This window comes from Callithrix jacchus, chromosome 4 (assembly GCF_049354715.1).
Source record: "Callithrix jacchus isolate 240 chromosome 4, calJac240_pri, whole genome shotgun sequence".
In the NCBI taxonomy this organism is placed as follows: domain Eukaryota; kingdom Metazoa; phylum Chordata; class Mammalia; order Primates; family Cebidae; genus Callithrix; species Callithrix jacchus.
The window spans coordinates 15,499,604-15,516,344 of NC_133505.1; the positions used below are offsets into that span (position 1 = coordinate 15,499,604).

Sequence of the window (16,741 nt, forward strand, 5' to 3'; positions counted from 1 at the left end):
GCAGTCGCTGATGGCTGTAATCACAGCACTTTGGGAGTCAGAAGTAGGTGGATCACCTGAGGTCAGGAGCTCAAGTCCAGCCTGACCAACATAGTGAAACCCTGTCTCGACTGAAAATACAAAAAATTAGCTGAATATAGTGGCAGCCACCTGTAATCCCAGCTACTCAGGAGGCTGAGGCAGGAGAATCACTTGAACCTCGGAGATGGAGGTTGCAGTGAGCTGAGATCGTGCCTGAGATCGTGCCATTGTACTCCAGCCTGGGCGACAGAGTGAGACTCTCCAGCTCAAGCCAAGGTATTTCATTTTGCTGATTTAGTAGGTGAGTCCCCTTCCTTCCTTCCTCCCTCCCTCCCTCCCTCCTTCCTTCCTTCCTTCTTTCCTTCCTTCCTTCCTTCCTAGCACGGGAGTTTTGACCTGCTCCATTTCCGACCGGGGCCGGTTCACCCGTCCTTAGGCAACCTGGTGGTCCCCCGCTGGTGGTCCCCCGCTCCCGGGAGGTCACCATATTGATGGCGAACTTAGTGCAGACACCCGATCCGCATAGCGCACTACAGCCCAGAACTCCTGGACTCAGGCGATCCTCCAGCCTCGGCCTCTCGAACAGCTGGGACTACAGGCAGGCGTCACTGTGCCCAGCTATATTGTATTTTAAAATAAGAATTCAAATTTTTATAACACTTTAACTGGGAAGAACAAAAAAAAATTTATAACACTTGACAATAATTTGAAAAGCCAAACATGAGCCATGCACGGTGGCCCATGTCTACAGTCCCAGCTACACAGGAGACTGAGACAAGAGGATCCCCTGAGCCCAGGTTGGGCAGCCTAGAGAAAGCCTGTCTCTAAAACTATTTTTTGTTAAAATGAGGGCTCTGAATGAAGAGACCCCCAAAAAGGCTTTGTGTGAGCAATATGGCGGTTTAATCACCCAGGTGCAGGTGGGCTGAGGCCGAAAAGGGTGTCAGTGGAGGGCGGAGGGATAGGAGTTGGTTTTATAGGTTTGGGGTGAACAGAGGTCGGCAGATCAAGGCCATCCTGGTCAATATGGTGAAACCTGGTCTCTACTAAAAGTTACAAAAAATTAGCTGGGCATGGTGGCGTGTGCCTGTAATCCCAGCTACTCAGGAGGCTGAGGCAGGAGAACTGCCTGAACCCAGGGAGTGGAGGTTGCGGTGAGCCGAGATCGCGCCATCGCACTCCAGCCTGGGTAACAAGAGCGAAACTCCGTCTCAAAACAAACAAACAAACAAATACAAAAAATAGCCGGGCATGGTGGCACGTGCCTGTGGTCCCAGCTACTGGGAGGCTTAGGCGGAAGAATCGCTTGAACCCAGGAGGCGTAGGTTGCAGTGAGCCGAGATTGCGCCACTGCACTCCAGCCTGGCGACAGAGCAAGACTCCGTCTCAAAAATAATCAATTAACTAATTAATTAATCCAGAATGACTGAATCAATCAATGTCCTCTGAAATAAGGCTGCTCTCTTCATACCCATTCCTCTGAACACTTGGAAACAAAGGCACATAAATTACAGGTACCAGGTGCCATCTGTGCCATGCATTCGGAGTCTGATTCAAAGTGCTGAGATTACAGACATGAGCCACCACATCCGGCCCCTGCCTCTGATCTCTGATCCACCAAGACTTTCTCCACCTGAGTTACCTTTCCAGGACTCCCAGGAAGTTCTTTCAATTCTTGATCAGGCTTAACCAAAAGCATAAATCCCGGTGTAGACCTGGAGGTGCATCCTTAAAAGCTGCAATTTGAAAGCCAGCTGTAGTGGAGAATCGGGGGGGTGGCACAACTTCCAAAATCCAAGGTTAATAGGCTGTGAATTGCCACTTTCTTTGCTCATTCTCTGTGCTTCAGTGGTTCTTTTAACCTACTGTCATTCAGCTTGGGGAGGAGAAGAAAGTGGGAATGGCACCAGCTGCAAGGAGAGACTGACAACAATGCTGTCCCCTCCCCTCGCCCCCACCGTCCAACCCCGCTGGTCCCCCCAAAGCACCAGGCATTCAGTTATACAGTAGATATTTATACAGCCTACCCAGTGCAAATTCAAATTTATTTTCAAGTCATTAGGGCCAATTACTCACCTTTGGGCCCTGTAATATCGTTTGTTTCGTGCCAAACTGAATGCTTTTCCTGTCGCAAATATGATAAATCCTGCATGGTGCCGTTCAATCATGTTCAAACTGATTTAGGTTGTTGTAAGAATTGGGTTGTATGAATGGATGGACTGAGTCATGAAATGTTGACCTCATGGACGATTCTTTTAATTCGAGAGTATTCAGTCCTATTGAGGAGAATTGGCTTACTCAGAAGGTCCTACTGTGAATAACAGACTATTTATTTCCTTTAATTTGTCCAAGACTTGAAAGAATGCAAATTTTTTTTGCCTTTATTGTGGCCATTAAGGACTCAATTTGCTTTCTTCTCTTTTTTTTTGAGACGGAGTTTCGCTCTTGTTACCCAGGCTGGAGTGCAATGGCACGATCTCAGCTCACTGCAACCTCTGCCTCCTGGGCTCAGGCAATTCTCCTGCCTCAGCCTCCTGAGTAGCTGGGATCACAGGCACGCGCCACCATGCCCAGCTAATTTTTTGTTTTTTTAGTAGAGACGGGGTTTCACCACGCTGACCAGGATGGTCTCAATCTCTTGACCTCGTGATCCACCCACCTCGGCCTCCCAAAGTGCTGGGATTACAGGCTTGAGCCACTGCGCACGGCCTCTGAATGAATTGTTAAACCTGAATGAGCATCACAGTCCCCTGGCCACCTTGTTAAAACGCACATCTCTGGGTGCCACCCCTCAGTTAGTCATTCAAGAAGGCCTGGGGTAGAGCCCAGTAATTTGCATTTACAGCACATAAAAGTTTCAAGAGATTCTCCTTCCTTAGCCTTCTGAGTAGCTGGGATTACAGGCAAGAACTACCACACCCACCTAATTTTTTTTTTTTTTTTTTTGAGACGGAGTTTCGGTTTTGTTGCCCAGGCTGGAGTGCAATGGCATGATCTTGGATCACTGCAACCTCCACCTCCTGGGTTCAAGTGATTCTTCTGCCTCAGACTCCCAAGTAGCTGGGATTACAGAAATGCACCACCATGCCTGGTAATTTTTGTATTTTAATAGACGGGTTTTTTTTTAACATGTTGGTCATGCTGTTCTTTAACTCCTGACCTCAGGTGATCTGTCCGCCTTTTTTTTTTTTAACTCTTTGTGGACAACGGGGTCTTGCTATGTTGCTCAGACAGGTCTCGGACCCTTGAGCTCAGCTCATCCTCCCACTTCTGCCTCCCTAAATCCTGGGATTACAGGCGTGAGCTACTGCCCCCAGCTCTGGGGGTTCTTTTTTTCCTCTCTACCTCCAGTAGCTTGTGCACAAGGCCCTCAGTCTTCCTTTCATCTGCCGTGTCCACAGACTACAGTAACAAGGTGCAGACTAAAGGGAACCAGTTCAAATGAATCTGGCATTCAGGGCTCCCCTAACACCCCATTCTCCACTCCAGCCCTTTCCCCACTTCAAGGACACCTTTGTCTCCAGGCTGAGGCTCCTGGAATATGCACAGATCTTGCTCGAGGCCACTCAGTCCCCTTTGTTTTGCCCTCCTCTCCCTTTCTCCATTGTTCTGGGCCAGCTTAAACCTCACTGTTAAATTTGAAAGTCCTACTCAAGCCCTGCCCTTTTAGGAAGCTTTCTCAACCCGCTAGATCTTTCACTGCCTCTTTTCTGAATTCTATGGTATTTCTTTCTTTCTTTCTTTCTTTTTTTTTTTCCCCAGGGAGTCTTTCTCTGTTGCCCAGGCTGGAGTGCAATGGCTCACTGCAAACTACCCCTCCCAGGTTCCAGCAATTTTCCTGCCTCAGCCTCTCAGTCCAGTAGCTAGGACTACAGGTACGAGACACCACACCCGGCTATGAATTCCATGGTATTTCCTAATCTAATCTAAACTATTTGTACATAATCGTAGGCCACCTTGTGCTGTTATTTAATTTCTCTAGAGGGTCTACTTTTGTTCCTTATAGGTGAAGGTCATTTTTGACATGACCTTTTTTTTTTTTGAGAATGAGTTTTGTTCTTGTAGCCCAGGCTGATCCACCCACCTTGGCCTCCCAAAGTGCTGGGATTACAGGCGTGAGCCACCATGCCCGGCCTTTTTACATGACTTGTTACTCCCTTCAATATCAAGATCACACATCAGACACAGGGACTGGGCACCGTGGCTCATGCCTACAGCCTTAACACTTTGGGATGACTAGTGGATGGCTTGAACCCAGAAGTTCAAGACCAACCTGGGCAACATGGTGAAACCCTGTCACTTTTTTTTTTTTTTTTTTTTGAGATGGAGTTTCGCTGTTGTTACCCAGACTGGAGTGCAATGGCACGATCTTGGCTCACTGCAACCTCCGCCTTCTGGGTTCAAGCAATTCTCCTGCCTCTGCCTCCTGAGTAGCTGGGATTACAGGCGCGCACCACCATGCCCACGTAACTTTTGTATTTTTGGTAGAGACGGGGTTTCACCTTGTTGACCAGGATGGTCTCAATCTCTTGACCTGATGATTCACCCACCTCGGCCTCCCAAAGTGCTGGGATTATAGGCGTGAGCCACCGCACCCTGTCTTTTTTTTTTTTTTTTTAAAAAGAGAGATCAGAGGCCTGGTGCAGTGGCTCACACTGGTAATCCCAGCACTTTGGGAGGCCAAGGTGGGTGGATCACCTAAGGTTGGGAGTTTGAAACCAGCCTGACCAACATGGAGAAACCCCCCGTCTCTACTAAACAAACAAAATTAGCTGGGTGTGGTGGCGCATGCCTGTAATCCCAGCTACTTGGGAAGCTGAGGCAGGATAATTGCTTGAACCTGGAAGGCAGAGATTTCAGTGAGCTAAGCTGAGATCGCGCCATTGCACTTCAGCCTGGACAACAAGAATGAAACTCCATCTAAAACATAAGCAAATAAAATTTAAAAAGCAAATAAAATATAAACAAGAATAAGCTTGGGCAGCTCAGAAAATCCTGTTCCTGTTGAGAGAAATAGGGAAGTTAGGACGGGAAACTGGTTTTTGGAGGGGAAACTGGGCTTGAAAGATGATTATTTCACTTTTGGACACACATTTCATTTTCTGTATCGAGCTGATATGTTTGGTTTCTATAGTTGGTTCCTTCTTCCCCTAAAACTTAGTTTCGGTGCTTAGAGAGGAAAAACAAAACAAAACCCAGGCCCAGTTGTGTGTCTTTCCCAAGACCTAAGTGCATCTCTTAACACAACCCGAAATTACCCCAGAGCCTGAGGGATCAGTAGAGGGGTGAGTTGTTGCACATTTTAAAGGGACAAGCATCAATGGTGAAGAAGTGCTCCCAGGGCTGTCCCACCCAGCCTTCTGTTTTTGTCATCTCTGGCTGCAGGTGAAGGGAGATGGGAACCTCACCTGCTTGGCTACACTTTTGTTGTTCCAAGGAGTTCTTACTCCAAGAATCAGGGCTTCCTGATGGACCTGTCTGACTAGAATCACCGCTCTCTCATCCTGAACCATCTCGGCTCAGCTTCCAAAAGAAGAAGCTTTCTAAACAGATGCTGCTGTTTGGGGACAGGCACTAAGGTTTCTGCAGCATCTTAATCTTTGAGTCACTTTAAGTGAAGTTCTACTCCAGCTGGTGGCTGAGGCTACCTGTAAGAGAGAACATAGGTCTGTCTGACTCTCCCGAGCTCCAGAGTGAAGACAGCCCCTTGGTGCTGGGTCAAGACAGAGCAGAACAGCCCGGCCTGACTCCTCTCCATGGGACTGGAGTAGAGCAGGTTGGAATGGGGCCAGCTGACCTCTCCAGCTCCCAGCAAACTTTTATTTTTTCCTGAGGCAGAGTTTCACTCTGTGGCCAGGCTGGAGTACAGTGGCACGATCTCATCTCACTGCAATCTCCTTATAGGTGAAGGTCATTTTTGACATGACTTTTTTTTTTTTTTTTTTTTTGGAGAATGAGTTTTGAACTTCCCAGTTTCAAGCAATTTTCCTGCCTCAGCCTCCTGAGTAGCTGGGACTACAGGCGCATCCCACCATGCCCACTAATTTTTTTTTTTTTTTGAGACTGAGTTTTGCTGTTGTTACCCAGACTGGAGTGCAATGGCATGATCTCGGCTCACTGCAACCTCCGCCTTGTGGGTTCAAGCAATTCTCCTGCTTCAGCCTCCCAAAAAGTTGAGACTACAGGCGCGCACCACCATGCCCAGCTAATTTTTGTATTTTTAGTAGAGACGGGGTTTCACCATGTTGACCAGGATGGTCTCGATCTCTTGACCTAGTGATCCACCTGCCTCGGCCTCCCAAAGTGCTGGGATTAGAGGCGTGAGCCACCGTGCCCGGCCTAATTTTTTGTATTTTTAGTAGAGACAGCGTTTCACTGTGTTAGCCAGGACGGTCTCAATCTCCTGCAGTCCTTATCTACCTGCCTCAGCCTCCCAAAGTGCTATAATTACAAGTGTGACTCAGCGGCCCCAGCAAACTGATTAATGCCACCAGCCACGTGACCTCCTTGACGCTGCAGAATCTCCCTAACTGACGCAGTCTCCCTGACTGACCCTTTTTAAGCATAATACATTTAACTTGGGTTTCTTGGGGTCAAGCTAACCTTACCTGAGGAACTTGCTTAGCAGGATTGAAGCATTGTAGAAAAATAAAATTCAAAGGCTAGGTGCAGTGGGTCATGCCTGTAATCCCAGCACTTTGGGAGGCTGAGGAGGACGGATCACCTGAGGTTGGGAGTTAAGAGACCAGCCTGACCAACATGGAAAAACCCTGTCTCTAAAGAAAATTCATAATTCATCTAGGAATAAAAATTACTGGCCAGGCCGGATGGCTCACACCTGTAATCACAGCACTTTAGGAGCTGAGGCAGGCGGATCACAAGGTCAAGAGATCAAGACCATCCTGCCCACCAGGGTTAAACCCTGTCTCGACTAAAAATACAAAAATTAGCTGGGTGCAGCGGCACGAACCTGTAGTCCCAGCTATTTGGGAGGCTGAGGCAGGAGAATTGCTTGAAACCTGGAGGCAGAGTTTGCAGTGAGCCAAGATCATGGCACTGCACTCCAGCCTGGTGATAGAGCGAGACACCATCTCCATAAAAAAAAAAAATGAAGGAAAAAATTACTTTCTTATGTTGGTATTTGACAGAATGAAGAGCATCTGCTCTGAAATCAAGGAGGATCCCTGGGTTGAATTTGGTGGTTCACATTTGTAATCCTAGCACTTTGGGAGGCCGAGGCAGGAGGATCATTTAAGTCTAGGAGTTCAAGACCAGCCTGGGGAATGTAGCAAAACCCCATCTTTATATAAAACAATAATAATTATAATGAAAAAGGAAACTTGGTGTCTCTCTTGACTCTTCCCTACCCATATTCACCCTAGCACCAACAGCCAATTGGTCACCTGATTCTTCTTTTTATAAAGCACCTTTCAAACCCATCCACTTCTCTCTTTCTTTAGCCTAAACCTTCATCAGCCTAGATTTTCTTTTTCTTTTCTTTTTTTTTTTTTGAGACGGAGTTTCGCTCGTTACCCAGGCTGGAGTGCAATGGCGCCATCTCGGCTCACCACAACCTCCGCCTCCTGGGTTCAGGCAATTCTCCTGCCTCAGCCTCCTGAGTAGCTGGGATTACAGGCACGCGCCACCATGTCCAGCTAATTTTTTGTATTTTTAGTAGCAACGAGGTTTCACCATGTTGACCAGGATGGTTTTGATCTCTTGACCTCGTGATCCACTCGCCTCGGCCTCCCAAAGTGCTGGGATTACAGGCTTGAGCCACCGTGCCCGGCCTTCTTTTTCTTTTTTTGAGACAGAGTTTCGCTCTTGTTACCCAGACTGGAGTGCAATGGCACGATCTTGGCTCACCGCAACCTCCGCCTTCTGGGTTCAAGCAATTATCCTGCCTCAGCCTCCCGAGTAGCTGGGACTACAGGCATGCACCACCATGCCCAGCTAATTTTTGTATTTTTAGTAGAGACAGGGTTTCACCTCGTTGACCAGGATGGTCTCGATCTCTTGACCTCGTGATCCACCCACCTCGGCTTCCCAAAGTGCTGGGATTATAGGCGTGAGCCACCACGCCCGGCCTTTTTTTTTCTTTTTTGAGACAGAGTCTTGCTGTGTCACCCAGGCTGGAGTGCAGTGGTGTGATCTCAGTTCACTGCAACCTCTGCCTCCCAGGTACAAGCAATTCTGCCTCAGCCTCCCAAGTTGCTGGGATTTTAGGTGCCTGCCACCATGCTCAGCTAATTTTTGTATTTTAGTGGAGACGGGGTTTCACCATGTTAGCCAGGATGGTCTCAAACTCCTGACCTTGTGATTTACCCGCCTTGGCCTTCAAAAGTGTTGGGATTACAGGTGTGAGCCACCACGCCTGGCCATTAGCCTAGACTTTCAACTATTACTTGTCTCACAGCAACACCCTCCAAACTGGCCTTTCTGCCTCCTCCCTGGCTACAATCCAGCCTCTCCAGGGAAGTGATTGGTCTTCCCACCATGCAGTGCTAGCTAAGTACTTCAGTGAGTCCTCCAAGAAGACAGCCACCAACAAATTACTCTTCCCATGAACAGGAATGGATGGCATCTATTTCCGATCCTCTTTCTTTTTTTTTGGAGAGAGGAGCTCTGGTGCAGGATCCCCACCTCTTGAATCTGGGTCTATAACTTGCTTTTACCAACAGAATGTGGTGAAAGTGATATTCTGGGATTTCTAAACCCAGGTGTTAAGAGCCCCACTTCACTGGGTGCAGTGGCTCATGCTTATAACCCCAGCACTTTGGGAGGCTGAGGTGGGTGGATCCCTTGAGGTCAGGAGTTCAAAACCAGCCTGGCCAACATAGTGAAACCCTGTCTCTAATACTAATACAAAAAAAATAGCCATGCCTGGTGCTGGGCACCTGTAATCCCAGCTACTTGGGAGGCTGAGGTAGGCAGGAGAATCGCTTGAACCCGGAAGGTGGAAGGTGCAGTGAGCTGAGATTGTGCCACTGCACTCCAGCCAGGGCAAAAACAGAGCAAGACTCCATCTCAAAAAAAAAAAAGAAGAAGTCCGGCTTCCTTTTCCTTGTCTTGGCAGTCAGCTGCCATGTAAAATGGTTCTGATAGGCAGGTGTAGTGGTGCATACCTATATGCTACTTGGGAGGCTGAGGTGGGAGAATTGCTTGAGCCTAGGAGTTTGAGGCTACAGTGAGCCAAGATCATGCCATTGCACTCTAGCCTAAACAACAGAGCAATACCAGGTCTCAGAAAAAAAAAAAAAAAAAAAAAAAAGGGCCGGGCGGGTGGCTCAAGCCTGTAATCCCAGCACTTTGGGAGGCCGAGGCGGGTGGATCACGAGGTCAAGAGATCGAGACCATCCTGGTCAACATGGTGAAACCCCGTCTCTACTAAAGATACAAAAAATTAGCTGGGCATGGTGGCGCGTGCCTGTAGTCCCAGCTACTCGGGAGGCTGAGGCAGGAGAATTGCCTGAACCCAGGAGGCGGAGATTGCGGTGAGCCGAGATCGCGCCATTGCACTCCAGCCTGGGTAACAAGAGCGAAACTCCGTCTCAAAAAAAAAAAAAAAAAAAAAAAAAAAAAAAAGAGGTTCTGAGCCAGATTATTGGATGGAAAGAGACCAGATGAAGAGGCAGGGGACCAGCTAGCCCTCACGCATTGCAGCCACCTAACTAAGCCATCAGAGAAGTGAATGAGGTCATACTGAACATTCTGCCAGTGACTTTAGGTTCTCCAGTGCCTGTCAAGCCACCCCTGTGAACACCGTCTGGAGGAAGGAAAACCCATCTCTGTCAAGTGTCTAAACCACTAGATTTTGGCATGATTTTGACACAGTTTGTTACATAGCAATAGATAGCTGAAACATGCCCTAGTGTTTTGTTTTTGAACAATTTTTATTTTGTTATTATTATTACTATTTGAGACAGAGTCTGGCTCTGTCATCTAGGCTGGAGTGCAATGGTGCAATCTTGGCTCACTACAACCTCCGCCTCCCGGGTTCAAATGATTCTCCTGCCTCAGCCTCCTGAGAAGCTGGGATTATAGGCATGCACCACGACTCCTGGCTAATTTTTTATATTTTTAGTAGAGAAGGGGGTTTCACCATGTTGTTCAGGATGGTCTCGAACTCCTAACTTTGCGATCCACCCGCCTCAGCCTCCCAAAGTGTTGGGATTACAGGAGTGAGCCACTGCGCCCGGCTTTGTTATTATTTTTTTTGAGATGGAGTCTCACTCTGTTTTTCCCAGGCTAGAGTGCAGTGGCACAATCTCAGTTTACTGCAACCTCCTCCCAGGTTCAAGCAATTCTCCTGTCTCAGCCTCTAGTGTAGCTGGGACTACAGGTGTGTGCTACCACGTCTCGTTAATTTTTATATTTTTAGTAGAGACAGGGTTTCACCATGGTCTCCAACTCCTGATCTCAGAGGATCCACCTGCCTCAGTCTCCCAGAGTGGTGGGATTACAGGCATGAGCTGCCGCACCTGGGTTAACACACCCTAATCTTAAAGTCAGCTTGCCTGAAATAGTGTTGACCTGGTTGTTACATCTCCAGTCTCCCCTTCATCTTCTCTTGTGGGCCTTTGCAGACTTCTGCCTCATCTTATTCTCCTCTTTAGTCCCACCTACTCATCACCAGTTTTTCTTTTCTCAGGAGACATCACTTCTTCCAGGAAATCTTTTTTTTTTTTTAGAGATGGGGTTTCACCATGATGGCCAGGCTGGTCTCAAAGTCCGGACCTCAGGTGATCTGCCCACCTCAGCCCCGCAAAGTGCTGGGATTACAGGCGTGAACCACCACACCCAGCCCCAAGAATTTTTTTTTTTTTTTTTTTTTTTTAGTCAAGTGCAGTAGCGAGAAGGGGGAAAGAGTAGAACAAGGAGTTCCATCTGTAACTGACTATGAACAATCAATTGAGATAACTCGCTACCTTCGGATCAGCCCCCAAGAAATCTTTAATTCCATCATAAGATTGGACTGGGCCTGATGAAGCTTTTGTGTTGTACCTGCACTTACTTTACTATGGCAATTAGCACATTATATTGTAATGCTCTGGGTAATTGTCTCCACCATTAAACCCTTAACTCTGTGAAGGCAGAGTGTCAGCCTTTTTAAAGAATTACAGGGCCAGGCACAGTGGATCACACCTGTAATCCCAGCATTTAGGGAGGCCAAGGAAGGAGAATCACTTGGGCCCAGGAGTTTGAGACTAGCCCAGGCAACATAGCATGACCCTGTCTCTACAAAAAACAATTTTCTTTTTAAAGACGAGGTTTCATCATGTTGGCCAGGATGGTCTTGATCGATCTCCTGACCTCGTGATCCACCCACCTCGGCCTCCCTAAGTGCTGGGATTATAGGAGTAAGCCACCACGCCTGGCCTTCTTTTTTTCTTTCTTCTTTTTTTTTTTTAAAGATGGGGTTTCACCATGTTGGTCAGGCTGGTCTTGAACTCCCGACCTCAGGTGATCCACCTGCCTGGGCCTCCAAAGTGTTTGGATTACAGGCGTGAGCCACTATGTCCAGCCTTTTATTTTATTTTATTTTATTTTTTATTTTCTTGAGATGAAAAAAAATTTTTTTTAATTATCTGGGCATGGTGGCATACTCCTATAGCCCCAGCTATTCAAGAGGCTGAAGAAGTAGGAAGATTACTTGAGCCCAGAAGGTCAAAGCTACAGTGAGCTATGATCATGCCTCTGTACTCTAGTCTGTGTGACAAAGTGAGACCCTGTCTCAAAATAAAGAAATTCAAAATAAAATAAAGAAATAGGCCGGGCGCAGTGGCTCACGCCTGTAATCCCAGCACTGTGGGAGGCTGAGGCGGGTGGATCACGAGGTCAAGAGATCGAGATCATCCTGTCTCTACGAAAAAAAACAAGAGCGAAACTCCGTCTCAAAAAAAAAAAAAAAAGAAAGAATTGTCTCCTTTGCTCCTTGTATACTATCTGGCACAGTACGTGCTATTTATTTATTTTATTTTATTTTGAGATGGAGTTTCGCTGTTGTTACCCACACTGGAGTGCAATGGCACGATCTCAGCTCACCACAACCTCTGCCTTCTGGGTTCAAGCAATTCTGCCTCAGCCTCCAGAGTAGCTGGGACTATAGGCGTGCACCACCGTGCCCAGCTAATTTTTGTATTTTTAGTAGAGACGGGGTTTCACCTTGTTGACCAGGATGGTCTCGATCTCTTGACCTTGTGATCCACCCGCGTCGGCCTCCCAAAGTGCTGGGATTATAGGCGTGAGCCACCGCGCCCGGCCGCTATTTATTTATTTATTTATTTGAGATGAAGTTATGCTCTGTCACCCAGGCTGGAGTGCAATGGCATGATCTCTACTCAGTGCAACCTCTGCCTCCCAGATTCAAGTAGTTCTCCTGCCTCAGCCTCCCAAGTAGCTGAGATCATGCAGTTGTACTCTAGCCTGGGTGAGAAGAGTGAGACTATGTCTCAAAAAACAAAACAAAACAAAAAAAACATGGAATATTCTTTTCGGACTAGATCATTTTAAAAAATTTTTACTTTATTTATTTATTTATTGAGATGGAGTTTCTCTCTGTCGTCCAGGCTGGAGTGCAATGGCCCGATCTCTGCTCACTGTAACCTCTGCCTCTCCAGTTCAAGTGATTCTCCTCCCTCAGCCTCCTGAGTAGCTGGGATTACAGGTATGTGCCGCCATACCCAGTTAATTTTTTGTATTTTTAGTAGAGACAGCGTTTCACCATGTTAGCTATGATGGTCTCGATCTCCTGACCTTGTGATCCACCCTCCTTGGTCTCCCAACGTGCTAGGATTACAGGCATGAACCACCATGCACAGCCTATTTTTATTTTTTCATGCTTGGACTGTTAAAGAAAGACTCATAATTGGCCAGGCATGGTGGCTCACACCTGTAATCCCAGCACTTTGGGAGGCCGAGGTGGGTGGATCACGAGGTCAGGAGACTGATCGAGACCATCCTGGCCAACATGGTAAAACCCGTCTCTACTAAAAATACAAAAAAAATTAGCTGTTCGTACTGGTGGGCACCTGTAATCCCAGTTACTTGGGAGCCTGAGGCAGGAGAATTGCTTGAGCTCTGAAGTGGGAGGTTGCAGCAAGCTGAGATTACACCCCTGCACTCCAGCCCTGGTGACAGAGAGAAACTCTGTCTCAAAAAAAAAAAAAAAAAAAAAAGCCAGGCGCGGTGGCTCAAGCCTGTAATCCCAGCACTTTGGGAGGCCAAGGCAGGTGGATCACGAGGTCAAGAGATCGAGACCATCCTGGTCAACATGGTGAAACCCCGTCTCTATGAAAAATACAAAAAATTAGCTGGGCATGGTGGCGCGTGCCTGTAATCCCAGCTACTCAGGAGGCTGAGGCAGGAGAATTGCCTGAACCCAGGAGGCGGAGGTTGCGGTGAGCCGAGATCGCGCCATTGCACTCCAGCCTGGGTAACTCTGTCTCAAAAAAAAAAAAAAAGCAAAAGACTTATAAGTTTTATTCTTTCCTTATGTCATCCCTGATCTTCCCCAGCAGATGTTTTCTTCTAAAAGCTTGGTTTCATATGCTCTGAGTCTTAAATTTCTCCTCTCTATCTCAGCTGTCTCCAAACGGACAATAACTGGTGTTTATGGTGATATGTCTTGGGATAAAATGAAACAATGTCTGAGGTTATAGTTTTAATTTTGGAAATTCAGAAAGCCAATTTATGACAATCTATATCTGTAACTCTGAATTAACCCATATGTTAAAAACTCCCAGACAACCCAAATATTTGTCATTGTGGGTAAGAAAAAAATTCCCTTCAAGAAGAGTGACTTAACCAAAAAAAAAAAAAATCCCCTGCTTTTGTGTTTTTACTTTCTGAAAGGGGATTCCATATCCGTTATTCATTTGAGTCTCATCACAGTTCTATGACATGAGTAGAAGAGGTGGTGGCATTATATTTCCATTTTACAGGTGTTGAAGCAAAGGTTATATGAGTGTCCAGGGTCATAGAGCTGGTTAATGACACGAGCCAGGTAGAATCCATTCCACTGATGGCTGACTAGCCTGCTACTTTTGCCCCATATGATTACAATAGTAAGAAGACTCAATTTATTGAATAACTAAAAGTTGTACTTAAGATTTCTACTTGCCAGTCACGGTGGCTCACGCCTGTAATCCCAGTACTTTGGGAGGCCAAGAAGGGTGGCCCACCTGAGGTAGGGAGTTCGAGACCAGCCTGACCAACATGGAGTAACCCCGTCTCTACTAAAATACAAAAAATTAGCCAAGTGTGGTGGTGCATGCCTGTAATCCCAACTACTTGAGCGGCTGAAGAAGGAGAATCACTTGAACCCAGGTGGCAGAGGTTGTGGTGAGTTAAAGTCTCACCATTACACTCCAGCCTGGCCAAAAAGAAAAAAAAAAAAAAGAAAGAAAGAAAAGAAAAGATTACCAGTCTTTTGATGCAGTGGCTCATGCCTGTGATCCTAGCATTTTGGGAGGCCGAAGAGGGCAGAATACCTGAGGTTGGGAGTTCGAGGTCAGTCTGACCAACATGGAGTAACCCTGTCTCTACTAAAAGTACAAAATTAGCCACTCATGGTGGAACATGTCTGTAATCCCAGCTACTGAGGAGTCTGAGGCAGGAGAATCACTTGAACCTTGGAGGCGGAGATTGTGGTGAGCCAAGACTGCGCCATTGGACTCCAGACTGGGCAACAAGAACAAAACTGTTTCAGAAAAAAAAAAAAAAGATATTTCCTTTCATTTTTTAAATTTAGCTTTTAATTATGGAAATATTTTTCTTTCCTTTCTCACTCTTGCCCAGGCTGGAGTGTAGTGGCATGATCTCAGCTCACTGCAACCTTCACTTCCCAGGCTCAAGTGATTCTCCCATCTCAGCCTCCCTAGTAGCTGGGACTACAGGCTCACACCACATGCCAGTTTATTTTGTTTATTTTTGTGGAGATGAGGTTTTGCCAGGTTGCTCAGGGTTGTCTCAAACTCCTGGGCTCAAAGGATCTGCCTACCTAGGCCTGCCAAAGTGCTGGGATTACAGGCATGAGATACCATGCCCAGCTAATTATGGAAAAATTTTAACATATCAATAATAAGCATATATGAGTATAGGGAGCCCTCATATGCCATCTCTCAACTTCAACAGTCATCAATATTTTGCCATTCTTGTTTCATCTATCCTCTTTTTGTTTTCTGGAGTATTTTAAAATAAATCCCAGACATCATTTTATTTTACCTGTAAATACTTCATTACGTTTGTCTAATAGGTAATGAGTTTTTCCCCTCTCTGTCTAAAACACAAATACGACCAGGCAGGGTCGCTCTCCCTGTAATCTCAGCAGTTTGGGAGGCCAAAGCGGGCGGATTACCTGAGGTCAGGATTTGGAGATCAGCCTAGCCAACATGGTGAAATTCTGTCTCTACTAAAAATACAAAAAATTAGCCGGGCACTGTGGCAGGTGCCTGTAATCCCAGCTGCTCGAGAGGCCAAGACAGGAGAATCACTTGAATCTGGGAGGTAGAGGTTGCAGTGAGCTGAGATCCTGCCATTGCACTCCAGCCTGGGCAACAAGAGCTAAACGCCATCTCAGAAATAAATAAATAATAAAACATAAACATAATAGCATTTCATCCATACCAAAATCAACAACAATGCTTTCACATCATTAACATGCTGTCCTTATTCAGTCTTTTCCATGACCGTCATTTCACAATTAGTTCATTCAAATCAGAATCTATACATGGTGCATACGTTGTTTCTAGTCGATGTGTCTCTTTTAATCTGCCTCCCAGCTTCAAGCTGGATTGTCAGGTTTATGTAAACTTTATGGTACCTTGTCTGTTTATTAAATGGTGAGACAACGGTATCCCAAGTACCTAGCACATTCTCCCGTACACAGCAGGTACTCAGAAAATATTTGTTGAATAAGTACACACAGAGGTTCTGGGTTTTTTTTTTTTTTTTTTTGAGAAGGAGTTTTGCTTGTCACTCAGGCTGGAGTGCAATGGCGTGATCTCGGCTCACCGCAACCTCCGCCTCCTGGGTTCAGGCAATTCTCCTGCCTCAGCCTCCCGAGAAGCTGGGATTACAGGCACGCGCCACTGTGCCCAGCTAATTTTTTTGTATTTTTAGTAGAGACGGGGTTTCACCATGTTGACCAGGATGGTCTTGATCTCTTGACCTCGTGATCCACCCGCCTCGGCCTCCCAAAGTGCCGGGATTACAGGCTTGAGCCACCGCGCCCAGCCCCAGTTCACAACATTTCTAACAATTTAACAATTGGTTCTTATAAATGATATGAGCTATTTGAACTTAGAATTTACTCAGCAAAAAGAGATGAATGACACTTAAGGAAGATGAATCTCGTCTAAGTGTTCAGTTTAAACTTTAAATCCCAAAGTGCTGGGATTACAGGGTGAGCCACTGTGCCCAGCTGAGTTTATCTGTTAAAAGGGAAGAAGAGGCCTGGCACAGTGGCTCATGCTTGTAATCCCAGCACTTTGGGAGGCCGAGGTGGGCAAATCACAGGGTCAGGAGTTTGAGACTAGCCTGGCCAACATGGTGAAACCCCATCTCTACTAAAAATACAAAAATTAGCCTGGCGTGGTGGTGGTTGGTAACTGTAGTCCCAGCTACTGGGGATGCTGAGGCAGTAGAATCGCTTGAACCCAGGAGGCGGAGGTTGCAGTGAGCCGAGATCGCGCCACTGCACTCCAGTCTGAGTAAGAGA

The 16,741-nt window shown here is 46.6% G+C and overlaps 1 long non-coding RNA gene across 1 annotated transcript in view; it reads right to left on the minus strand.

Annotated features, from left to right (window-relative positions):
• Positions 1 to 4,707: 4,707 nt before the first annotated feature.
• The window catches only part of LOC144582024 (uncharacterized), a 72,406-nt gene continuing 60,372 nt past the window's right edge, over positions 4,708 to 16,741 (minus strand). Inside the window, exon 4 of the long non-coding RNA XR_013533712.1 lies at positions 4,708 to 5,669. This is a non-coding gene — a long non-coding RNA (uncharacterized LOC144582024). The remainder of the gene's footprint in view (positions 5,670 to 16,741) is intronic.